A 26,663-nucleotide genomic window follows, 5' to 3' on the forward strand; every position below is an offset into this window, starting at 1 on the left:
CGCCATGTGGAACACGCGTTTGCTAGCAATTACATCCCTGTGCACGTGTATATGAATATCAACTTGGATGAAAACCTAGTCTTTTTTCATGGCTGTAACTCTATTTAGGAAAAATAAGCTTGAGGTAAAAAGACAGAAATATGGGTCTGAGACCTACTCCAATGGTTTGGACAAAGAGGCAGGAAAAACAAAGTAACATCTTAAAGACTGTTGATTCTTCTATCTCGGAGAAAAAGTAGATGAGATTCCCAGCTAGATGCTACGTGTACCTCTCCGCATTTGATCATCAGTGGTTTTCCATCTGGAAAGGAGGGATTGCCGACTGTAGCGGAGGTTCTTTGGCCTGGTTTGTCATCTTACTGACCTCTCTTTCTGAAGGGCTGGGTTTGAACACAACTATAAAACACTAGTTACTTTCAAGCATTTATCAGTATTAACAGATGATGAATACTGTGCCTATTTATAGATCAGCAGGAATTTGACGGACTGCTATTTTTAAAACATATTTGTTTTAAATCATGCCTTTCTTCAGACCTATTTTGAAGTCTTTTTTAGTTTATTAACTCATTGGAATAAGTGCCTTAGTTCATAGAATGGAAAATAATTTCTTCCCCTCCAAATGCTATAAAATAACTGTACGGGGAAAAAAAAAAAAAAAAAAAAAAAAAGAAAAAAAAAAAACACTCAAAGTTACAGCAGTCTTCTGCCTCCTCTGCCCTCCCCCCCCCTTTTTTTTTTGCTTCTCGCCAGCTACTAACAATAAATGTAAAAGTAATCCTACTTTCTATCTGAAGCTATCTCAGCTTTAAAAGAACCTTCCAAAAATGATTGATGCTATGATTTAAACCCAAAGGTAACCCCTGAAATCTGCTTAGAATAGCAACAAATGCCTAACAATATCTTGAGCGCTTGTAGCAAAGAAATCTAATCTCTGAACTCCTAAAGGTCAAGATTTACTGCCTGGTAACATGGCTCAAGTGTAAATGCTCTGTAATGCTATACTAGGTGATTGCTTTGCTCTCTAGACAATGTCAATTTTGTCCAAGTAGCTGCAGATGTGTCTAGCATTAAGTCAGAATGGTGTCAAGGGCCCTTCTTGAGCAGTACCGGCTTCTCAGAGAAACTGGTCCTAAAGCCCTAGTCTATTAAGACCATACCCCAAAGACAGACATTTAAAACTTAAAGGAGGCTGGAGAATCAAGGTGTATTAGAGCTCTAATGTTTCAGAGTCAGGAAGCCCAGGAGAAGAAATTCTCTGGTGATACAAATGCACATCCTCAAATCACACAGGTCTTCTCAGCTCCCCCACAACCAGTGCAGCTGAAGTAACTTACACCGGAAGAATATTTGGCTCTGAATATTCTTCTCTCTAAACTTTTTCCTCTTGCATTTCCTCAGTAAGGTGCTGCCATGTAGCCATGGTGTCGTAGTTCAGTCTCCTCCCACACAGGTACCCCTGCATGCCCTTCCTACTCTACCTAAGCCACTTATACCCATTACATATTGTAGCTATGAAATCTTACCCTAAAGCTTACCCTTATTCCTAAACCATTCATCATTACTATGACCTGTTCTAGCTACAGGGACACAGTATACAAAGATTTCAATAAATTAAATACTATGTATATGCGTCATGTCCAAGAAAAATAAGATGATGATGAGGAAAGCACACCCCATTTGCCAATAAACAGTTTGGATCAGTCTGCAAAAGCTTCAGTGCCATTAGTTCAAAATGGCTCCAGAAAGCCATGTGAATGTTCCTCAAACTCTCCTGTTTCATCATACCAATACTCGTAGCTGTGTAACAAGGCAGGTTGAACCCTGTTCCAGCAGAGCTTTTATACATCTGCTTACAGCCCTTCCCACGCTGGTGTTACAGAGCAGAGCAGCAACTAGCAAGATACCTAACAGGCCTCAGGAAACATGAAACAGGCCCACTGCATCGTTCATGTCTGCAATGTCAGGAAAATATTCATGCAGAAGCTTGGGATGACTGAAAGGCTAGCTAAACCCAAGGACAACATTGCCCAAGAGCCTGAATTTCAATGGAGACTGAGGTATCCTAGTTAGAACTGAGTCCCTAGCCTCAGTTATTTTCTACTTATTTTTCCCCAATGCTTATTAATGGCATCAGAAGCATCCAACCATGAGCTCCCCTTAGGCAGAGCCATTGTTTATTATGAGAGTGGGTGTGAAGCAGAATGCTCATAGAAACATTCCAAAAATGCTTTCCAAAATCATTTCTTCTAAACATTTATCTGGTACTCAGATAACATTAAAAATATTGTTTGTTAGAAATTAACTTGCCCTGGATAACTTTTTTTACACGTTTCCTTCGAGAATATTTCAAGAAGGTGTTCAGAAGATTCATATATTACTAATAAATATTTTGGTAACTGTATGATTGCATGATGTAGCCCAACAAAACATTTAGCCTGTATCTTATTTCACTCAGCTGAGAATTCTTTGAACTTTACCACAGCTTCCTGGACTGGGCTGCTTTGTGCCATGGTTCCTGTCTGGAATGCTTTGTGCCAACTTAGCATACACACACCTCACATCTGTAACATATTTAGGATATCTACTAGGCTTTTACACACCAGTTATACTGAAATTTAATGTATTAAAGTGGCTGAGGTTCTTACAGAAACACTTATTTCTGCAAGTCTGATGCTTGTATTTCAGCCTTCTTCAAGAGCAAAGAATGTTCTCTCTCAAATTAAACTTGTCATGGAAAGCAGTAAGGAGCCTTTTGAAAAAGTGTTGACAGGATCAGACTCTGTTTATGTGGGGTAACTAAAAAAAAAAAAAAAGTAAAATTCTAGTGCAAACAACAGAGTTTAAGATTAATTACACTTGCTGAGTCTCTGGCTTTAAATCATACAAGTAATTTCACCAGTGCTACTAGAGCAGGCATTCCTGCCAGACCTCACTGTGAGCTTACTCACCTATATCATTTGAAGTAATCCTTTTGAAGTCTTATTTATGGGCGCGTGAGAAGCACGATGCCATACAGCCTCATGCTGGGCATGCCGTCATTAAGCTCTGAATGGCAGCAAATGTAATTTAACTTCTCTGAACAGCATCATTTGGAATAGGCCCAGGAAAACCTAGTATAAAACTAATTTCTAGCAGCATCAGATATGTAAGTATTTACAGAGCTCTTTGTAAACACACCGCAATTAAAAACATTTAATAGAGAGCAAACCCATTTTACCATATGGCAAATCATCTTCAGTTAAGGCAAGAGAGCCTTCGTGTCTGACAAAGAGGGCAAGGGAGACAGACTGTAAATTCCAAATACCTGACAGAGAAGGGGCCCCCAGAATAGCTTATATAGCTTGGAATTACAATAATAACATAGAAAAAGTAGTGCCAGGCCTCAAATCTTTGTCATGGGATACAAAGACACCTGTAAAAATCGCTATATAGGACCAACATACCTTACATGAAAAATAAGTGCTTCAAGCAGCGGGAAGTATGAGTTACAGCATTATCCCAGAACATCACAGGCTGTTAGAGCTGTCAGGAACCGCATCAGATTAATCTCTGATTAACCAGGGAGGTATCACCAGGAGTGACACATGATACAGTTAAACCCTCAAACTCCCTGCAGCAACAATTCAGGTGGTGACCTCAACAAGATTCAAGCGTGGACTGGCAATGCAGATGCAGTGTGACACAACGGAGAGAACAACAAGAAGAACCAGTCTCCTATGCATCAGCAGGTCATAAGCCAATCAAGGAAGAAGGTGCCCCCACTTCATGCAATTGCCAGCCCGCTATAATCAATTTTTCTTTTGCATCAGCACACAAGTGTGCCTGAACAAGCTGAAAGCAAGACTTAGCACAGCAAAAAAAATGCTTCTGGAAGCCCAGTTATGGATCTGCAGTGATTCTGGTGAGCAAAGGCATCTGTTCAAAGTTTTTTTGTTTGTTTTTGTTTTGTTTTAATCTAGCTTTTACAGGAAGTCAGATACTGGAGTTGTCAAGTGGCTCAGAAACACCTGAGTAGTCTTTGGTTGGTTAAATGCTTTCATAACAGGTCAAAGTTGAGTGACATTTTTAAGCTTACATTTGTCCTAAGTGAACCAATATGCAGAACTAATGAGATCATAAACTTCTCCTCCAGTTAATGTGGTAGGTGGAGGATTAGGGAAGCAGGAAGATGAGAGGCTTCCCAAACTTGTGAACTTGATTAAACCAGTTTAATTCATGAATAAAAGACTAAACCCATAATAACAGAGAAATTATTCACTGGGATATGATACTTGCACCGAGGATGGCTTCAGCTGCTCTGCTTGCCCAGTATTCAGAGTAGCCTAGCCTTTTTAAAGTCCTGAGAAGAAACTAAAACACAACTTCAACAAGAAAACTACATTTTTATTTATTTATTTTTCCCCTCAAATTAAAGACAATTTGTCTTTTTTAAAAAGTTGAGTACAGGAACGTTCTCCTGCCACAAACTAACAACTGCAATTTTCTTCATATATGATCTTTATAAAACCATAGGGATGATTTAGAAATGGCTGTAACTGCATCTAGTCTGACAAGTTATGCATGTGTGTTGACTGAATTGCTTCTCTTACTAGCTACTACACAAACGAAATACAGAAAGCACCATCCTGCAAAAAACAATCCCATACCTTGTCTCTAAGAGCAGATGCCATGCATCAACAGACACTGAGGAAGACCGAACAAGCAGTAAAGATGGGAAAAGAAACCTATTTATAGAGCAACTCTTCATCTTATTGTATTAGTTAGTCATCACATACACTGAAGCATGAGGTCCCCTCTTCCAAAATTCATAATGGTCAGAAAATGCCAGTCAGATTAATTTCAAATGAAAGCATAGTATCTACCAAAATTAAGTCTATACATGTGAAATTGTTTGTTATGAAAATATTTTCAAACAATACTAGCTTACTGTAGTGAAAAACGAGCTAAACTAATTGTTTATTTCAAATTTTAATTTCATTATACTAGCAAATAGTTGTGAAAAATGAAAGTGATATATAATCCATGGTTTGTTTTTTTTTTTTTTCAAAAAAACCTACATACCTACTTCCTTCTGAACAAGTTTCAGGGTTGATACAGACATCAAAGGTACCTGGACTCAGAACTGGACAGCAGTTACATTTAAACTTATGACTGTTGCTACAGTAACCCTAAATGTTGTCACGTATGTGACAAGGTTATGTCCCTCCAGCATCTCCCAAATTCTGCCTTGTCTTCAGGCCAGAAGCACACAAGCACTACCACAAGATTACGCTTGACAGCAGAGGGAATAGGCTGGCTTCACGTAAGCTATATTGCAGCTGCTATGCCACAGGCACACACAGGCTTTAATGATCTGTCTGCCTCATGTCTCAGCTTGGAAACTCAACAACCCCTAGAAACCTGAAGCATCCAGGCTGGGACTTAATGGGTTTCTCCAATCTGACTAGTCACAGGACAGAATAAATACTAAGTGTGGTGTAATTCTGGCTTTAGTCATATTGCACACGTGGAGGATGACTATTTTGTGGGCACATTGGGACTTCAGACACATACAGGATAAAATATATGATGAACAAACTCCACACTTCAGTTTGAAAGTTATCCAGTTTCCTTAATACTCCAGTATGAGTCCTTAGCATGGGCTCATGGTATCTCTTAATGCGGAAACAGGCATGTTTACTCACCACTCTTCCCTATGCACTTCTTCCTAAGGGACAGCCAAGTTACATGTCACAAAGTAGCTGGAATTCACACCCAGCCTGAACTAGGTATGTGGATCTCTAAGTCTGGATCATGACAATTGGTTTTCAACAGTCCCCCCTCAGCAGATTTATAAAAACTCATGTTTTTTCTTTCTAATTTCCTTACTCATTTCTTATTTACCTTTAACTGTTGCAGGAAAAGAATACGATACAGCACCCCCTTTATTTGCTTCTTTTTTTCCTATTAACATTGGTTTGAGCTTCATTCTGCAACAAAGTTTGCCTCAAATTCACAGTGAAGACAGTGAAAGGACAGCCCACTAGTTGGAATATGACCTCAGGGCATGGGAATCTCAGATCTATCCCAGACTTTTTCATAACTTCTGATAAATTGGATACAGAAAGATTCTCAAAATCTAAGCTCCAGTCTCCATGCCGCTGCTCCTTCTTTTCTCCTTAAAACACAGATAACAGCTTTTTTTTTTTTTTTTTTTTGGTAGTGGTGTTGTTACCTACAAGGTGCTCAGGCTTATTAATAGTAGTAAAGCACTTACAAGACCAAGCTACAGCAGTAAGACCTTCCAGGGTGAAGCTAGAATACATATACTGCTAGCTGATAAATGATATTTGTTAGTCTTCATCCCATCACCAACACGTGTGGTTTCCTATTCTGCACATGGACCCACACCTTACCTTAAATACAGCTTTCCCCTGATAATGCCCAAACTCTTACATTACACACCCACAAATCATTTATTTGCTTTGTGCTGTGTACCACTGGCTATTAAGGATGGAAAGGAGACCAACCTTTTTCTCTGCTATCCTTAGATTTGAATCACAAACTCCCAGCATGCTATCACAACTGGAATGAGCTAGTCCTTAATTAAACAGAGGTTGAAGCTCATTCTTTAATTAAACAGATGTAAGTGCCTAATCATTCAACTACTCTGAGCATACACTGCATATCATTTAATCTCACCACCCACATGACGAAGGCACAGTTTTCCTAAGACTTCACTCGGATCAAACTGTCAGATAAGCCAGCCTATGCTTTTAACAGAAGTTTTTCTCTTTTGACTGGATAGGCAAGGGGAATCAGAATGAATGTGAATTTATGGAGAGCTGTTTCCAGTGAAGTATGTGTGAAATAGAAATCTTGGTAAGGAGCAGGAAGGAGCCTTGCAGCACACCCAAACCTCTTGCTTTTTCTCACATTCAGAGACTATTCAAGAGGCTACACTATTAAAGACTTCCTAACACCACATATGCCTTTCAAACTACACTCCTGTAATGTATAGGATACCAAGCAATCCTCCTTCAGGCAAAGGGGGTAATTTTACCCAGAACATTTTAAGAAAACCTTGGCTATACATTCATGTTTAGGTATACACAGCTACAAATAGATGTGTGAGGATGTGGCCCAGTTTGTTAACAAATTTAGATTATGGGATATAAATGTGTGTGGGTAGAGAGCCCTCAATTTTTCTAACTTCAGATATCCAACCAGGCTAACAGAAATAGGAACCCAGATTTCCCTAGAGACAGCAATTCAAAGATCTACAAGATGAATCCACCTGCATGCTAGACAGAATCCTTGATGTTCAAAGTGAGATGCCTGACATAAGAGGAGGCAAATACTTCGGTGTATGTACTTTTTGTGTGGCAATCTTAAGCCAGTTACTTTTTAGAGCAGAAGAGTTTACCAGAAAGGATTTTCTGCCTTAAGGGGAAATGGGGAAGAAAAAAAAAATAGGTGAGGCTGTTGGCCTTCTACCCATACCGGACAGATCCAGTTGCTTACAAGAAGGGCACGGGGAAAGAGACTGGCAGATTTCTGCAGATTCTTCAAACAATCTGGCAAAAATGGGATGGATCCCAGCTCAGATTAAGAACTGAACAGAGAGTCAGTTTCAATATTTAGCAATGAAAGGCACTGAAGATACAGACAGAGAAGCTGTAGGTGCACACTTCCATGTTCAATAGTATAGTCATGATGAAAGGAGCCTGCTGATTGTCTCCAGCCTCTCCTTTCCGTTCCTTGTGCCCATAGATGCTGTCCTCTTAGACTGCGCTATGGCACACACTGAAGGTGGCAATGTGCCAGAACAAGTAGCCCCTTGTCTCCCTCATCCAGCGGTTCCAATGTTAGATCTGCATTGCCAGCTATGATGCCTCAGCATAAGAGTTTGTCAGGTGGATGGATGAGGAGAAAGTTTGGCTGAAAATAACTCCCCCGTTCAGAGAAACGGGTCCCTGACGTTCTCTACAGTAATGCCTATAGTAGTAAGAACTAGTAATGAACAGGGAAGGTGTGAGAATGAGGAAGGTTTGGGAAATTGTTTTGGTCTGGCTTCTTGTCTTTATAAGACAAATCCATGATTTAAAATGCACATCCAGTTATGGACTCTTTGTCCATTCCACTGCTTTTAAGCTGTGGCCACACAATTTAAGAAACATAATCATCATTAATAGCAGTTAAATTTAAGTGATTTTAAAGTACAGTGAACAGTCTAGGTCATTCCTTCAGCGTGGTTCAGAGGACACAGGAGATGGTAGCCTCACCAACATGGCAGAAACAAGAGGCAAGAGTAAGAAAGCAAGAACCTCTCCAATTAGCTTTGCCAGAGGACTGGTAATACAAAAGGGCCTGTGCTACTACAGACTAAGACCTGAAGGCTTAGGTACCTGGGATCAGAAAAACTTGTGGAAGTTTAATATGAGATGCAGATGGTTTGCTGTTCTCATGCAGTGGAGGTTGGATCACACATTTTCAAGGTGATACAAGTCCCTTAGCAAGTGTCAAGCTTGCATAGCCTAAGATACAGCCTGATGGTGCTTAGACAATCCAGTAGTGAGTAAAACACATGATCCTACACAGGAGAGAATGTGCAAGGATTAACCACATCAGGAAGAACTGGGTCCCTTTGTGCTTTTATTGTCCAGCTAAGCAGTTCAGGCTTTTGCCCTTATAAATGTCTACATATTGTCTAAACTTTTATGGATTCCTAGCAATATAGCTGATGACTGAATAAGCACAAGACATGCAGTCATCTTTCTTCTGAAGATGTACCTGAGGTGGGAAACAAAAAAACAGGAACCCGTTACAAAGGGGAGAAGCAAAGACATTTAGAAATGAATTGTTCCAGCTCATGTTTTCTATTCCTCATGACAGCGAGGACTCATGACTTGCTGGCACGAGTCTCTCCATAATGGTCCAAATTTTTTTGAATAGGTTTCAAAGTCAATACCACAATCCAATTGGATTGTTTTTTCCCCTATACATATAGCCTTCATAGGGAAAAAACATAACAGTTAAGGATTCTTCCACCATGGTAAATTTACAGTGTTCTTGTTGTTTTGTTTGGAAACTGTAAAGTAAAAAGAAAAGTAGAACTTTAAACTCCACATCAGCCAGAGCTAGCAAATTGCCTTGTGCTTGCTGATAATGTTACAAAGAGACAGGATTCCTGTTGTTAAACTTGATGATCAGCAGCTTTGCAAAGGAACATGCAATAACCAGTGAACTTTCCACAAAGACAGTTTCCTTCCCATAGATCTCCATACATAACCTTTACTGGTCTCAGTAGGATCATTACATCCATTAGACTGTGGACTCAGCACTGCTTTCGCTCTTAAGTTAATACAACTGAGACTTTTTTTTTTTTTTTTTAACTTTCCTATTGGGAAGTAGCATGTGCAATTTTAGTGATTTCTTAGATCATTCCATAAGTAAATCAAATATTCTTTCAAGCCTAGTTATCAAAATTGTGTCCTTTGATACTACATCCTCCATCAAACCGCAGTAATCCAGATCAACACATTTTAAACCTCCACTATTTCTCCTAATATCATTCTAGCAGATAGAGTAATTAAATTTGTACTTTTTTTTTTATAAGTCGTACTCAATAAATCTGAATAAATTAACAACGCATTACTAAGGCTGCTACATTAAATTTGCATAGTGCATTTAATGAATATGCAACTGCAAGTGAAAAGGTCTGCTACTGTGAACCTTCCACATTAGCATAACTACTTCCAGCATGTTTCTTAAATAATGCACTCATTTGCACATCACTGACTTGGCTAATTCTGACTTCAGTCAGGGTAGCCTTGTAATTAAGACTCTTGCTTTAATTTTTAATGAAGTTTATGTTACATCAATCCTGACAGTAATGAGGGGACATGGAAACAAAAAGGCTGCTAATAATTAAATTCACAAACCAGTTTGAGGGATAATAATTCCTGAGGAGAAATTACATGACTAATTATTAATTAAATATTCATACTATTGCAGGGCCATCTCCCTTAACTGCTCTTCTTGTTGGTAATAATGCTGAGATGTGGATGCCTTCTTGCAACCATTCTGATTTTAAGGTCTTTGGTTAATTTTAGTGCACCATTAATCAATATGACACAAAAAATAAAATTGTTTTAATTGGTATCATTTTATTGTTTCTAAATATTACTACAGTTGGTTTAGTTGTGTAGAATTAATCTAGTTAGCCAGTGCCCATTTTATGGGAACATAAATCCAGTTTATATCCATAAACTTCTAATGGCAGGACAACTTGACCTTTTTTTGTAACATTACTGTTTACAGATAATTACACCAACTCTTTAAAAGGTTGTTTAATAGCTTTGCATTCATCACGGTAAAATGAAAAACATGCAATATTATTTAACTCCAGACTATTCTAAGAAGGTCTCCGAGACCCTAATTTACCCCTGCTGAAAAGTAAGCAATATTAATTTGTGTGTTTTTAAGAAATCTATGAGAGCGTACAAACAGATTGAAAGTGTTTGTGCATGGATCCCTATACATCTTTTACACAATTTAGATTACATATATAGCAAAACGAATAGCATTGCAATGACAGCTTGTGCAAAAGATGTCCATTTGTGGCTTTGTATGTGACACAGATCTTCAAAACAATAGTTTTCCAATCTCTTGTAAATACCATAAATTCACCGAGGAATTAGCTTGATTAATCCTAATTTACATCAACATTTTTATCAGCCAGAATTCTGCTTACTGAAAGTATCATAATAAACCTTTAGGATTGCATGTTTATTAAAGGAAGCTCAGCATTTGTAGGAAAGTTTAGCAAGAGGAAAGAAATTATTTAAATGAAGCCTATTAGTCACTAAAGTCAGTTGCGCCACAAATTTGTTTTAAAATTTATGTTAGTGCTTTAAAGAGAGAGCATTTTGCATAGCATAAAATTGATTCTCAAATTATTAAAAAAGACATAATACACGTCCTTTTTATCCTGAAGGGGCATTTGGAAATTCTGAACCAGGGCAAACAGTTCATTTTTCTAATAATTCAAACCAGTTGCTTCATCAAAGTGAAACAAGTCCATCACCATACATGGGGCAATGATTCCCTTTAGCTACCGCTTGTCACATTACTACAATCTGACAGGTTTGTAGGGCATTATTACTAGGTCTGATTTGTACCACTCTATCCCTTTTACTAAATCTTAAAAATCTTTTTAACTTTTCTTTTTTCTCTACTCTCTTAAACTAACACCTGAAGGCAATTTAAATATACCACTCTATAATGAAATACCACTTTCGTTCTCTCTAGAATTAAGATGTCGTTATCAGCCATCTGTTCCTGGGCCTGCTCTCCATTTCTTCCATCAAAGAAATAATTCCAGGCGTGAAACACCTCATTGGAGCAACAATCACCTAAAACTGCTGGAGTGCTGCAATGAAAGGGCGGGCCTGGCTTGTGGGGACCAATGGAAGAAACATTTCAGATCGCTTGGTGTCACTGCATGCAGCAGGTGAGACCTTCTCTCTGTCTTGCCTCCTCCCTGCTTCTAGAAGAAGGATCTCTTCATTGCTCTACTTTTGCTGCCTAGAGTACAATACCTGGGATACAGGACAAACGGCACCTGAAGTGCTCTCAGTTTAAGGGCCAAAGCATGAGTTTAAGGACCAAAGAAATAGGTCCCATAGTTACACATCTTACTGAAGTTCAGTGGATGCTGGACCAGGATTTGATGCTAGCTGTCAGGCAAGCACGACTCCAGCTGTGCTACTCTGCACCTCATCGGCAGTTACACACACACGCAGGGTAGCTGTAGCAACAGAACACAGGCTTTGATTCTTCACCACATTTCCACCAGCTACACAGACCTCGTTCTAGTCAGGATTTCAAAAGGGAAGATTAAAAAAAAAAAAAAAAAAGAAACATTGGAAATACAGGAGGTTGTTACAGGCCCCATGGATGACTACCCAGGTGGGACTCTTCCCTTGAGTTACCACAGTGCAGTATATGACTGGAGATATTAGATCTCCAGCATTTTGCCCAGGAAATTTTCAGGCAGGTACATGAGTACTTACATTCTGTGAGTGTACATGCAAAATCAGATAATTGGATACCCCTGTCTTGCAAAAAACATCAGACCTCCTTGTCTGCTTAGAAGATCAGTAAGATATGATGTATCCTCCACTGCAGATGGTATACAGGACATGGATAGAGCAACTCTTGTATGGTGGATCTGATGCAGCTGGCAAAACAGGTGTATGCATACCTGCTGGATGTCCTGTCCAGGACATCTCTGAACCTAACCTGTTGGCCTTGGTGATTAATAAGATGCCAAAAACCAGAATGGAATGTTCACATGCCTTACATTCATAGAATCACAGAGTCATTCAGGTTGGAAAAGACCTCTAAGATCACCTATTCCATTCTAATAGCACAAGTCTTCCATGAAGGAAAATGGGGTTTGTCTGGGAGAACCTTGCCACATGCCAGCTGTATTAAATAATACCCATTGAATTAAACTAAAACCAAAGTTATTGAAAGGTTAAATTACCTTATGTTTTCTCCTAGATGTATTGGCATTTTATGCATGCTTGCTCTGAAAATTATATTGCCTCAACATACCATTAGTTTCCATGTGCATGACTTCTTATTATCTCTAACACTGCCCACATAATGTTTATTTTTCAGTTTTGAAAGTTTCCTGACATCTTTTGGCTATACGGCTATACCCATTTCATAATGCTAGGTTCCATTCCTCCATGAAAGGTAGCACAACTGCTGAATTTTATTGGTATGCTCATCTTCAAATGCAAACATCATAAAAAAAAAAAAAGTTAACAGAACATTAAGAACTACCCTGAAGTTTGAAGTTATGAGTGGAAGGGGTGAGCACATACAGTCCATGTATTAAAAAGGAAAGGCCAGGGAATTATGAACCATTGAGCATAGGCTTACTGCTTAAGCAATACTTCAACATACAAGCACCAGATGATAACAGATAGTAATGGCTAATAGCAATTTGAGACCATTTCCATTTGAGAAATCCAACATCCTTCTGCAACAGGATGTTAACGTCTTGTGGATAGAGAAAAGACAGTGGATGTCTTAAGCCTTGACTTTGCTCTTCAGAGATAATGTAGAAAATCTCTGCCAATCTCATCAGTGAAAAGGACAAAAATATCCATTAGAGCGTAAACGCAAAAATGGGTAGAAAACCACTCTAGAGAGCAATTACTAGTATTCCACTAGTAATTCCACTTGTCAAAGTGGGAAGTTGTCACACTTAATTCCTATATGGTTCTGTCACACCTTAGTATGGATCAGTACTTTCACTACTGACCTGAAGGGTGGAAGAGGGTAAGCCTATAGAACTATTACGAGGTGGGAAGGCTTACGAATATTCTTAAAAACAAGAACAGAATCCAAAGTAATCTTGCCAGATAAATAAAATACAGACTAAATGGAGATAAGTCCAGGGGAGGACAACCAGAATGAACAGAACATAAGCGAGCCCCACAAGGGAAAACTGAAGAAACTGGGGCTGGTTGTTCTATAGAACAAATTTCCAATAGGACAGAAATAAACACTGCTACTAAGGAAATTAACTTTTCTCAACATCTGTGATGATGGCAAGAGGAAAAAGTAGTAACATACTTCAATAGGGAAGACTATTATCAAGTGTTAGCATTAGTACTGGAATAGATTGTAGCATCTTCATCATCAAGGTGTAGACAAAAATCACACTTGTAAAAATAAACCAACCAAACAAACCACCACTTCCGTATAGCTGATCCTTTGGGAGAGAAGACGGACCAGATAACCAGCTGTTGGGGTTGCTGGATTTCTTCCAGACCTGATTCTGGAATGAATTCAGCTTTATGCACATGCATGTATATCATGTGTACAAAAGAACCAGTGTGACTAAATAACTTAGTTCAAACTCAAGGTCAGGTTTTGAGACACAAAATAATTATAACATTTGGATGATGCTCCTTAAGAAGAGCAAGTTAAAGGTGCAGGGTAAGAGTGTGGGTCATCCCTGTTAAAGGGATGAATGAAAAGGGTGTGAACTGGAATTGAAGGAAGTGACTAGGAAGTGAAATTTTCCTTGTGAACAGGAAGCAGAGAGAGCCTATTTCTCCACTCCTCTTTTCATACTGGAGAAAGAAAAAGTTTCTTTCAGAAAGTGCATCTTTTATTGAGTTGAAGAGAAAGGAGTAAAATTCCAGGAATTGTTAATCTCACACTCCTGAAGCTCAGCCCTAGGCCTCCATGGCTCGGTGCTCTGTTTGCTAGAGGGCATTACTGCACAGGCATCTTTAATTGCACGTAGTGCAAGACTGCGTTAGCTCAAGTTTCCAAACCTTGAGTCCTGCCTCTTTGCTGAGTTTGCCAGCAGACTTGGTGAGTGAGATGGTATGAGCAGCAAGAGGTGAACTACACTCAATTGTTGGCACTGGTTTGCAAAATGCATCAACATATTCAGCCTGGTCCACGTGAGACTTAGAATCTATACTTGGAGTTTAGAATTGCAAAGGGAGAAAACTGCCATTTCTAGTTTGGGACTACTGTACAAATTTTGAAGTATACACTCATTCCTGATGGGAACGAAACATTTGGTTTCAAATATTCTTATGAAATTATTGTTTTTTAAAAAAAAACATTTTGCTCAAAATGATTTGCTTAAATCATCTAAAAAATGTTTCAACTAACATGTCATTCTCCAGCTTGTATTTTGTTTGCATGAAAGGAAATCTTCCAAGACGAGAAAATTTTAATAATCCATTTGGACTTTTTTTTTTTTATGAGAGCTCTTTTCTCCCAAGCATACCTTCATTAAAAAGAACACGAGTTTAGAGAAAACATTTAAGTTTACACAAAAATATTTTTCAACAAATGGAATATTTACCAGAGTTTTCTATTCCCTTATACTGAGATCAGTAATTCTTTATTTTGCACAAAAAAAAAATACTGTAACTGAAATCTTTTTTAATTGCATAATGAATTCATACTTAGATGTGGAGCCATGGCAAGTCCTTCCAGCTTGGGAAGACAATGGCCTGATCCTGTCTGAAAAACAAGGGCAAGAATCAAGCCTGTAGATACGGTCCTCGAACAATCTCTTTGGCAAGCGAATACTTATTTTGTTGTATTTCTTTTAAACAGTGTTTTAGTAAGAATGATAGGCTGAAAGTATTTTAGTAGCAGGCTGGGGTTTTTAATTTGGAAAATAACCTCTAACCAGCTGTTTTTATGCACAAATCTGCCTAGCTTCCATAGAAGTCATTAAATATAGATGCCTGGTAGCACTAAGGTGCACAGCTGAGGTGTTAACGGTAGTCAGAAAAACAAATTGAGGAGTGACAGAATGGGATGATCACATTATTATAAATCTGACAGTGGCACACCACAGAAAATCAGCACCCAAATAATGCCACTCAGCTATCATAACTTCAGCAATCAATCCCTCCAAACACCATCTTTCTGTGCAATAATTCCATGTTAAAAAACTCTTTTATATCTTCATTTTTCAGGAACTGCCATGTCAGTTAAGCTATATTGGTGCTCCCTCCTGCAAGCTGTCAATGATTCCCAGTAACAGCAGCAGGCACTTTGCTAACAATTGGCAGTTGAAGCAGTCTGGCCAGCCTGGAATTGAGGGCTCCAAGTCAGTGAGCACAAGAGTGCCTGGAACAAGAAATCAATTTTAATCTGAACGACTCCTAATACACTTCCCTTCTAAAGCTTCTCAATTTTGATAGTGACATAAAAAAGCATGAGAAGACAAGGGAAGAACCACAGCTCAAGACTTGTTCACAGTTTTTTTTTACTATTATTATTTATATATATTTTTAGGAATATACAGACTCAAATTTAACATGGACACAAAGTAGTCTGGAAACCACTATTTATATTGCTTCATAGCTAAAATGTTACTGGGAAGGAGTAATAACTTCACAGCAATTTAGAGCCATCATTTCCTGTTACTCCACCTCCAGTGCTGCCAAAGTCCTCACTGGTTGTTGAAATTGTCCTATAAAGAGAATTTCCCTATATGGGGAAACCTTAATTATCCACATTTAGGCATGGAATTACTGTAAGTGACCTACTTAGAAAGTCACTTACACCAGATTCCGTTAGCTTTTCTAAAACTGGGAGATTTCATTGCCTTCTCAAGAAAAAAACTGAAGATGTATCTTCCCAAATGGTGGGAAGACAGAGCAGACACAGGCTAGCGCCAGTGGTTGTGTACCATATCTAATACTCAATCTCATCTACAATGAGCCATTTAAAAGCAGGTTACAGAGATATTTGGGATGAACTAAAAAGAACAAAGATAAATCAGAGTTACTGTAAAGTCATCGTAAATTTTCAGTGATATCAAAGGATAAAAAGGATAAAAAAATCTCGTTAGGCTTGAGTTCGAATATAAAAGTAGTTCAGGAAATTAAGTGCAACATGCATCTCACTAAACTATAGAAGGCTTGTTGTCAGGCTTCAACAGAACACTGGAAATTCAAGCCATTTTGACTGGATGTTTTAGTTACTCTATAAATTTAAGATCAGGTGGAGGCAAGCCTGCATCACCTGTTAAGGTGAAACACCTAATGACAACAAATGTAGATTTATTCACATAGTCCCCTGCCACTGTTTAAAACCTGTAATTTTGGTGAGTATTCCTGTTACTTATTTTCCAATAAGAAAAAAAAAGGAACAAAAGATCCCAGGGACAAGTGCAATGAGACCTCTAAATTCACACAAGGAACTCCTGGTTTCCAAAGGGTTCTATATCAGTACAGAAACTTGGTTTTAGCTTGCAAGATGTAGATACTAATATATCATTTTCTGAATATTGTTTGACTTTTACATGTGTAAAGCAGAATTATCTTTTTTTTTAATATATATATAATTACACTCACAGAGCAATAATGGGAATTTCTTTTACCCTTCAACATCATGAGCTACTCAGATGAGAACTTTTTATTACATAATACATGATGCCCTGCTTTACATGTGATATGCTTTACAAAAATCTTAGTCTAATTGTGAAAGACTACTGTTACAAAACATTCTCATCACTGGCATGTTTAATTGAGCTCCTGAGAGGCAGTATCAGTAAGACTTAGGGATAAATAACCAGAGTCCCATTGGTCTCACCAAGAATCCATTGATGTTTCATAAATCCTAGTCAGTACAAATCTAATTGAGTTACCATGCTGAATTAGCTTACATCTAAATGGCATTCATGTCTACAAATGGAATAATTAGAGTCTAGAAAATGGGATATATCAAGTGCTATCCCAAGTGACAACAGCAAGACATTTGTATTCATTCAATCAACTGCTTTAAAAAAGCAGATGTAATACTTGATTTGGGCTTGATGACGAGACAGTGTTATTGAGTCGAGCAATGACACTAGACAGAGAATGTTAACTATTGCTTCATATCTATTTATATTTATTCTAAGAGACTCTTCACTTTGATTCTTTCAGATTTTGCTTTAGGATACAAAGTCTTACATGACTACATAATCCTCATTTTATATCTAGGGTAATGAAATCAGCTACCCTCATTAGTGCTTTTCCATTGCTAGAATTCTAAGATGAATAGCAAATAAATCAGCAAATAACCAGGTTTGCAATATACCTTTCAAAGCTAATAATATTTTTAGCATTTTAGGCAGAATAGAGCAAACAGGACTGCTCATTTTGTCACCTTGCTTAACCGCTTTCCTCCACACGCTAAACTAAATAAGGTACTATTACACATTGCTGGAATTCAGTGTCACCCTGCCAGTGGCATCCCGTGCCACAGACTGACAGTTACCAGATGCCACTACTTGGCTGGTGGGGGTTTAGTTAAATACCAGCAGCTTTTTTCAGAACAAACATAATGCATGGCTATCTCAAACTGTATACAAAGCCAGTATCAAATGAGAATGAATCTTTGCAATGCTGGATAACAGATTCCTTTAATTCAGAAAGTAGTCTAATTTGCATGCATATTTTATTTATTACACCAATTAAGTTTTGCAAATAGTTTGCAATGAGGTCCCTATGACCTAATAATTCACAATTACTCTTGGGATATCCTGCCCACTTTAGCACGTTTTGAATAATATTGCTATCTCCTTGAGAAAAATAATGCATTTTTACATGATGGATTTATTAAGTGTGCACACTTCTTTCTTAACCAATTTTACTCTAGGCAGGGTTACTGGAACTATTTTGTAGGCCTCTGTTGTATTGGTTAATGAGTGCTTTCCTTCAGCTTCCTGTCTGTTCGGATACTTGTCTTCTAAGCTCTTGTGGAAATTCCACGTGCACACCATCTAGATGAGCACTCTGGGTGGTAACACCATATAAATGAATAACCACCACTTTGAAACTGCCGGGATGATATTATGTTTCTGCTGTAACATTAAGCAATGGAGCATGGTTGAAAATAGACATCATGGAACAAACTAATTTCAGTTGAACCTACTCAAGTCTGGTGAACTTGCTTCAGATTTATTCTACAGAGTTTAACTTTCAAGAAAAATGCATCAGAAAAAATAAAATTTCCAAGTAACTGCAACATATTCAGATATTGACATGTATTAATGTGTTTTGTAAGAACAAGTTACCATATAGTTTGCTTTATTTTAATCAGCTTTAAATAAGGAACTTTAAAGCATTCAGCTAATACTCTGCATTTTTAAGTGAGAGTAGCATGGAAGTACAAGGAAATGCCAGTTTTGTTTGAACGCTGTACTAAAAATAAAGTGTTTGTGACACTTGAAGATCATTTAAAAGATATCTTTCATTTCCACTACAAACAACCTAACAAAACTCCCTCTTTATAAGAAAGAAAATCCCTATTTTGCAAAGACAGTTAAGGGAAGACATTCACTAAAAATAATAATGAAAAAAAAAATCAGACGTCATACATTTTGCACTTGATTTTCACATACAGACTTAAAAATCTGCCTATGTTTTTGGAGAAAGTGATTCCTATTGGGAATAGAAATGTGCTCGAGAAATCAATACGCCGCAAAATAATTGAATTTTCTCTTTAAACTAAGTATACGTACTGGTTCAAAGTATCTTGCTGTTCCCACACCTCTGACTTGTGTCTCCCTTGAGTGTTTTCTCACCGCACGCTGGTGTGGTATGAAAGTGCCCAGCACCACGCAATACGTACAGCCAGATCCAGCCTTGATGTGGAGAAGCTGCCTCTGGCAGACAGCAACATCGGCCTCCTAATGCCCAAGAAGCAGCTGGAATCCTGCCACTGACTTCAGTCCAGTAGCTCAGCTGAGTCTCTGCGGGGGCCTATCAGGTGTCCTGTCCCCATCACCTACCCACGGCTGCCCATCACTTTCTCCTCTGCCTTCTCTTCAGAAAATCTCTTATTTCGGATTGTTTTCCCCAGTGGTTATGATCTGATCTATTTTACCCAGCAAAATGCATTCAGTGTTACTCTCCACCTATTTTAACACCTTTACATTCTTTTCATGTAAATCTGAAGATCTTCTGGATAAAATACACATAGCAATGGAAAAAACTAAACAAGCAATTCCCAGATCAGCAAGTACAGAAGTAAACAGTATGCTTTAAAATAATGAAATACATATATTTATGTAACTGTTTCCTTACCACCAACAAACTTTCAGAAGATAATGCTGCAAAAGGCCTACCTCACGCCTTTCGTCAGTGTTAAATACGCTTTGTTGATAGCACAATGAATTAACCAGGTTCTGAACTTTTGGTACACTGAAATTTTATTTTAAACAAACAGGAGCTATACTCACGTGTTTGAAAAAAGAACAACTCAAACCAGAGTGAAAACGTGCAGAGTAGAGGCCAGTTATGTAATGTAAATCTCAAGTGGCTGCCTTCATCAGAGCAACGAGGGCCAAAATGGAACCTCTTGTTGAGTGAGGTGTGTAACGAACAATCCTACAAAACCAGCTTAAAGCAAAGCGTGTTTACAATACTCATACACATAAAGAGAAATAGTGACAAACTCCATCATATTCTAGCTCTCTGAGATTTTCTTGTTTTAATTCTGTGCAACCTCATTAACTCCCTTACAAGGCAACATGCTTTAAGGAAGTGGATAGTATAGGTCATTTTTAGTAGGCATTTATATACCATTGTTAGTTGGTGGTGTAAGGAGGAATGAAAAGCCTAGGACCCACGCTACACAGAATAGCTTGCATTGACAAACAAAATAAGCAAGTAATCTAGCAGATCAGCTTCCTTTACTAAAATCTGTCGATGGAACCACATTTCCCAGCATGAGCACGAACCAACACATAAGAATTGGTACAAAACACACTGGGCTATGCTAGCAGCTAAGCAGCATGCAAGGCAAATTACCAAACCTCTCTTTTCTATGCACCATACTAGCAGAGATAGCAAACGCAGAGTAAGACGTCAATGCAGAAAGCGCTGTGGTAACCATACGAAATCCAAACACTTCTGTTACGATGGAGGAAGGTTTGGCAGGACTACATTTCCCACCATGCAATGTGCAGGAACCTGATTGACAGTTTTAGTAACTACATTTTTCTGACAAGACAGAATTGTGACTCAGGGTACAAGAAAAAAATACCGTGTGAAATTGCTTGCTGTTATTTAAAAGGACAAGACTAAATGATTGTTTATCAGTATACAAAATACTGAGTGAAATTTTCCCACAGGAGTAGCAGCCTGAATAGTATTAACAGTGCTTTAAACTGTAATGAATTCCCAGTCTAATTCACTATGAGGTTTCAATTTATACCACATTTAGAGTACTCCAGGTTCAAGTAATCACTGCAGTAATTAGCTTACTTCCAGTCCTCCAAAATAAACCCACTAATTTTTGCAATCAGCCTTCATTTGGTTAATCACCAGTTTAATTGATTTAATTAGTTTGATCTGCAAAATTAGTCAAGTGTAAATACTGTTTTGTAAACAGAGTTTAGCTCCAAGCTGTAATATAGGGAATTCTAATTCAAAGCTAGAGTTAATAATAAAACCAACACACATGATTTTGTTGCAGCATCCAGCGGTTCTAAGTCTGCAAGACACAAATTTACCCTTTTGTAGATAATGCTATTTTTTATATTAGTGACAAAACTAAGGATATTGCCTCTCAGTTTTATTCTTGACTAATGACTTTTCTACTGTGAAAACTGACGCTGGAACAGTGGTTTTCCTTTCTCTATATTAAGAGCAAATATCTTTCAACATTATTTAGCTTTTGCTTCATATAAGGCTAATAGGTATTTATTAATGAGCTAGACCAAAGGAAATATGTACGGAGAGCTCTGGTAGCTCCTCTACTAACATTGCTTTACAAGGCACAGAAACAAAAGCAAGCGAAGCTAGAAATCTTGGCAGTAACATGCAACACAGAGAAGATCTATAAACAGAAATAATGCCTTGAAATTACAAGCTGAACAAAATTTGGAATGGCACTAGAATCAAATATTCTAGCAATATTCTAGACTTTTTTTTTTCCTGGCTCCACCAGTTATTGATTCTAATCAACACAGAAGTACACATGATACTCAAAAAAAAAAAAAAAAAAAAAGCTAGGATACCCAAATTCACTACGTACACATTAAGCTCTTTGAAGTTATGCCAGCAGATGCAGAGCATTGTTCAGAACAATGCAAATGCCTGCCTGGTAGGCAGGCTGGCAGATACCTACAGTTCCAGAAAAAAACTGGCAAACTGAGACGAACCTTCCAATGAATAGCATTCAGAGAAAGGAAATGCCTGGGCTACACCATATTAACAAGACAGACAGTAAGAGCTTAGATAATAAGAAGTGTCCAATACTGTAGGGAAAATACTTTTCTGTAAATTTAGTGAAAGCACAAGTCTAGGATGTAAGTAAGGGACCTGTTCTCAGCTCTGCCAGGCTGCCTTTGAGTCATGGTCAAGTCATTTAGATTTTCTGAACACCGGTTCTAACTAGGAATGTACATAGGGTTTGTTTCTATCTCCTAAATAAATTGCATCAAACCATCACAGAGAAGGGGGAAAAATCTACAGCCTTGCTACTGAAAAATATGATTCAACTGACAAAACATCAGAAAGCTCTCAGATTATTTTTCTCCATACAAAAATGTTTTCTATTACTCTCAACGTAATGTGTTGTATTTCAGTGGCTTTAACTAACATTGCTTTTATTTTTTAAATAGTTTTGCCCTGTTTCCTGCCTTTCTCTTTTCCCTGAATACAGAAGTATGAATACAACTTGTCCTCCATTTTTCTCCTGTTTTCTCCCATCCTCTTTTTCCAGCTGCAATACTGTAAAACCATTTCAAAGTGAAGTTATTTAACCACCACACTCAAACACGCTGAGACTTCCTTCTTGTCTGAAAAATTATTTCCTGATAGCAGGACTTCTTCCTCACTGCAGAGCTATTAACATTTCAGAGAAGAAAGAAAAAGTGATAACTTCAACTATTGTTGTATTCACTGTAGGAAATGGAGGAGAAGCAATAAAAGATTGTTTTTAAAATATTTCAACAAGTGAAATCAAGCTTCAGTTCACTCTGGTTTGATTTTCTCTTTCACAAAATACTTACAACTTCCTGTCCAATATTTTGTTTGAAGTACTTCATGGGATTTTTTTTTTGATTACCCACTTGGAAAACAAACTAACAAAATAAATCTGGAAAAAATAGCAACTCATCTGAGACTTTCAAGCCTTAGAAGAACATGCCCTTCTCATTCGCACATGCTGTGGACAAGGCCAGCCAGGAGAGCTGCAGGGCAGCAGCTTGCTTGCAGGCTCAGTGCCTGCCTCTGCCGCAGCCACCCCACCACTGCTCAGTCTGCGTTCCACTGCTGAACAACTAGGAAAGCTTGCACCATCTAAACTGGGAAGGAAAAGGAAAGGCAACATCTGCACCAGTTCTTTGGTATCATTTTAAAACCTGTATTATTCATATCTTCTGATGTGTTAATTTGTGCATTTGCAAAAACAACTGAATTCTGTTTTGTACTTGCAGTGCAGTTACCACCAAGGAGGGATTGGGGTATTCTCCATAAAGAGTCCCAGATATTTTTGACCTTCTGATTTGCATTGATCTGTTCTTTGTCAGTCCTAATTATCAATCCAAATGGCTAAGCTAAGCCTGCTCTTCTGCAGAAGATGTATTTATGCACATGAACAAAACCACAGCTCCAGTTCACAGGCAGAAGCGGTACTCCAGGTTAGTGCCGCAGCCCGGCTCCCTCCTCTCACAAGGTGTGCAGCCCCCCCAGCCACAGCGCACCCTGCCCCAGCCCCTCGGTCCCTCTGCAGGACACGCACATGAATAAATAACATTTGCTGGATAAAAATGTTACTTATTCAACTCCAGCCACCAAGCCCTTGAAGAACAGTGCCCTGCGGAATGGATTAGTGTTCTGACACATTAGTTTGTTTGGCGTTTCCACTAGTGCTCCTTTACCAGTGAAACAAACTGCACGCTGGGTACTCATTACACTGCACTGGAGAGGGTTGGATATCTTGTGAATATGCATTAAACTGTGGCTAGATTTCCCTTCACACCGGGTCTGAGCTGAGGCACAAGCACTTGCGAGCAGTGGTCGGGGTATACTTCTGGCACATTGCCACTGTCAGTGAAATATGTCCTTTTCACAGATGTTTCTTATACTATTGGGAACAAATTGCTCATTCATATACACAAAGACATACACAGCAAGACATAAGGTACCATGAAGTAAAAAAAAAAAATAAAAAATAATAATAATAAAATGTTTATATAGCTAGGTAAAAACAAGCTGAAATAAAACCAGTTTGCAGAGTACCATGCATGCGTACCTTAATGCAACAGAAGCCTCCGTTTTTTCTTAAACACAAGTCAGAGATTAGGAAAAACATACAGCATCTTGTACATGGGCTTAGAAATGCAGATGGTAAGTTAAACCAAATGCAAACAATCAGCTTTGTTGGTATATGTAAGCAACATATTAACCAGTTTTACAAATAAATTGCAATTTGTACATTTGTGTTGTATGGCTTTGAAACAGACCTGAAATTGAACACTGGGAAAACTCCACTGATCCTGAAGCCATTTCATGTAAAAGTTACAGCACGTTTCTGAGGAGTGAAAAGTGTCCCAAATGCACAAAGATCTATGTGCTGAATGAGCTGGACAAAAACTCCAGCTTGCACAGGTGTCTTGACGCCATAGATCCCTGCAGGCAGTGTAGCTGATTAGCAATGACCGTTAAGACATTTAAAAGGGTTTTTAGTTTACACTCACATAATAAAGTACTTTTGATAGTTGAGAGACTGGCAGCCTCCCTTCAATTTCAGAGATCCAGCTCCACGATCACCAGGGATGGATCTCCGCACTTGCATGTCCTGAGGGGCTCCATCACCACATTTCTGTGGAAGACAGCAGAGCCTATGAGAAAAGGTTTGTGCCAGGGTTGTGCTCTTACCTTTATGCTATTTATGCAAAGAGCCTGCATAAACCTAGAATGCTGTGGATGCATGATATTTGATCCAGAATAAGTGTTGCTAGTACAAAGTGTATCACCAATATTTTTAATAAATTCAAACCAGCAGAAAGAGTTGCTGTTGGATTAGCAATAGGTATTATGTAGAAGCAGAGTTTTTGTTTGCAATTAGAAGCCGTAAAAGAGCACTTACTGTATCACTGAACTGTGGCCCAAAAAACCGTATACAGCAGCCGTATTCTAGCTAACCTGCAATTTATGTATTTAATAGGAAGACGAGTTAGCTTTGTTCTCATGAGAATAAGAAAACAAGGGACTGAAATATGTTCAGTATTCAGTATTTATGTATATTACTCCAATTCATGTTTTGTTAGAGGCTGATGGATAATTCATTTCCTTATTTGTAAGGTCTCTTAGGCAATCAAGAATAACTCTGAAACAACAACAAATGGATAATGATCACACTTAGTATATTTGATTTAATGCATTTGGCTGCAGTTAACCTATTTGTATCTTTCAACCATATATGAGGAAAGTTTCATCAAAACGAAGATTTGTATGTATTCCTGCAAAGCGTACTACAAGTTCTCACACAGCTCCTAGACCAGATCATTTCCTGTTTTGAAGGAGCAAACATGACTCCAGAGAAGCTTCAAAGCTTACCTGATTTTTAACAGACAATCACAGAAGCTTACATGATGCATCTCTACTCATGAACACTCTGAAAACTGCTTAAAATTAATCCATAAACATAATAGGATTTTAAAAGGGTGCACTTGCACAGGAAATCAGAGCTAAACTTAATAACTATTGTTAAAGTCATGGCAAAGTTTTTTTTCTTCTTAGACACGGGTTGCTCTTTTTCACCCCTCTCCACATAGCATGTGGCATATGATCAAGGCATATGACAAGAACAAATTACAGAAAATATACAGCATTAGAGGCCTCACATATAAAGGAATAAAAGCATAAAACAGTTACCTCACATACATTCAGGCAGTGCCACCAGAATTTAAGCCCCTTCAGGCACAACCCGGCCACATACAATTGCTTATGACCACTAAAACCACAGTAATGCTGCCACATGTAGAGCCTTTCTCTCAGACGCACACACTGGTCTCAATCGCATTAAATCCAAAGGGAAATTACTCACCCTCTGCTTCTGAGCAAGGGCTCACAAAGTTCTTGCATCAAGAAACCTCTCCATGGAAATCATTTCCTTGGAAAAGCTAGCTTCCCTCATAAGCCTAGTTTATTTTACTCCTAAAACACACACTTTCTGTTGCTCTCATGGAGGCTTCCTCCAGGAAGCTCCCGAACTCCTGTTCCTGTAGTGACTTCAGAGCACACTGACACAGCTGCCACACAAACCTGGCAAGTCTCCCCTCAGCTGTAGTAATCACCAAGCTGGTTACACATTATGGCCATGCCCCCCATCACCATCACTGATCAGAGATAACCACCCTAAGTCCCTATACTGGTTAAGTGGATGACTCTAGGGTCTAGAAAAATATATATATATATATATATTTTAAAAAAAAGGTGTGAAGAAGAATAGTGAAGAGAAAGTAATATTTATAAGTCTGCTAAGCCCCCAAATGTTTTGGAATGACTGCTAATTAAGAGCACCTTACTCTTCTGAGTGCCTTGGAGGTTGCACCTGTGCACACCTTTCACAGATGCTGGCGTTATTTGCACCTGCAGGCAGCAGCCCTCTGCTGGGGTATCCGAGCACCAGGTGCCACTCCTTGTGTTTGACACACTGAGGACACGGCAGGGACCAACACAGAACTTTTTATTGGCATGTAAACAGATTTCTAACAAGTGTACATCACCTGACTTAAGGTCTATAGTATTCCTGGAGTCATACCTTATTGTCCGAATTTATTCCTTGCATATTGTCTCATCTTTCACTGACCCATTTCTGTGGCTTTAAGACTGTTAGTTCCAAGTACAGCATGGCCACATTGGGTAACACTACAGCCAAAATTAACAAAGAAACACTTGTGAGGCCATTGTACAAGGCTTTGTATTACAGATTGGAGCAAAAATAGAAGTTTTAATGATAAATTTATTCCTGTATCTCTTCCCTCAGGATTTGTTTAATAACTAGGTAATATCATATGATTGTCATGACCTTCAACTGGAGGTCATTCTGCTGAGACCAATAAGCCACAAGAAGCAAAAACTGGTATTTCAAGATATTAATGGAATCAAGGCCTG

The 26,663-nt window shown here is 38.4% G+C and overlaps 1 long non-coding RNA gene across 1 annotated transcript in view; it reads right to left on the reverse strand.

Annotated features, from left to right (window-relative positions):
- Positions 1 to 25,845, reverse strand: part of LOC118172371 — a 59,978-nt gene extending 34,133 nt beyond the window's left edge. The window contains exon 1 of the long non-coding RNA XR_004753669.1: positions 25,594 to 25,845. This is a non-coding gene — a long non-coding RNA (uncharacterized LOC118172371). The remainder of the gene's footprint in view (positions 1 to 25,593) is intronic.
- Between the last annotated feature and the right edge of the window lie 818 nt (positions 25,846 to 26,663).

Source organism: Oxyura jamaicensis, chromosome 10, assembly GCF_011077185.1.
Source record: "Oxyura jamaicensis isolate SHBP4307 breed ruddy duck chromosome 10, BPBGC_Ojam_1.0, whole genome shotgun sequence".
NCBI classification, from domain to species: Eukaryota; Metazoa; Chordata; class Aves; order Anseriformes; family Anatidae; genus Oxyura; species Oxyura jamaicensis.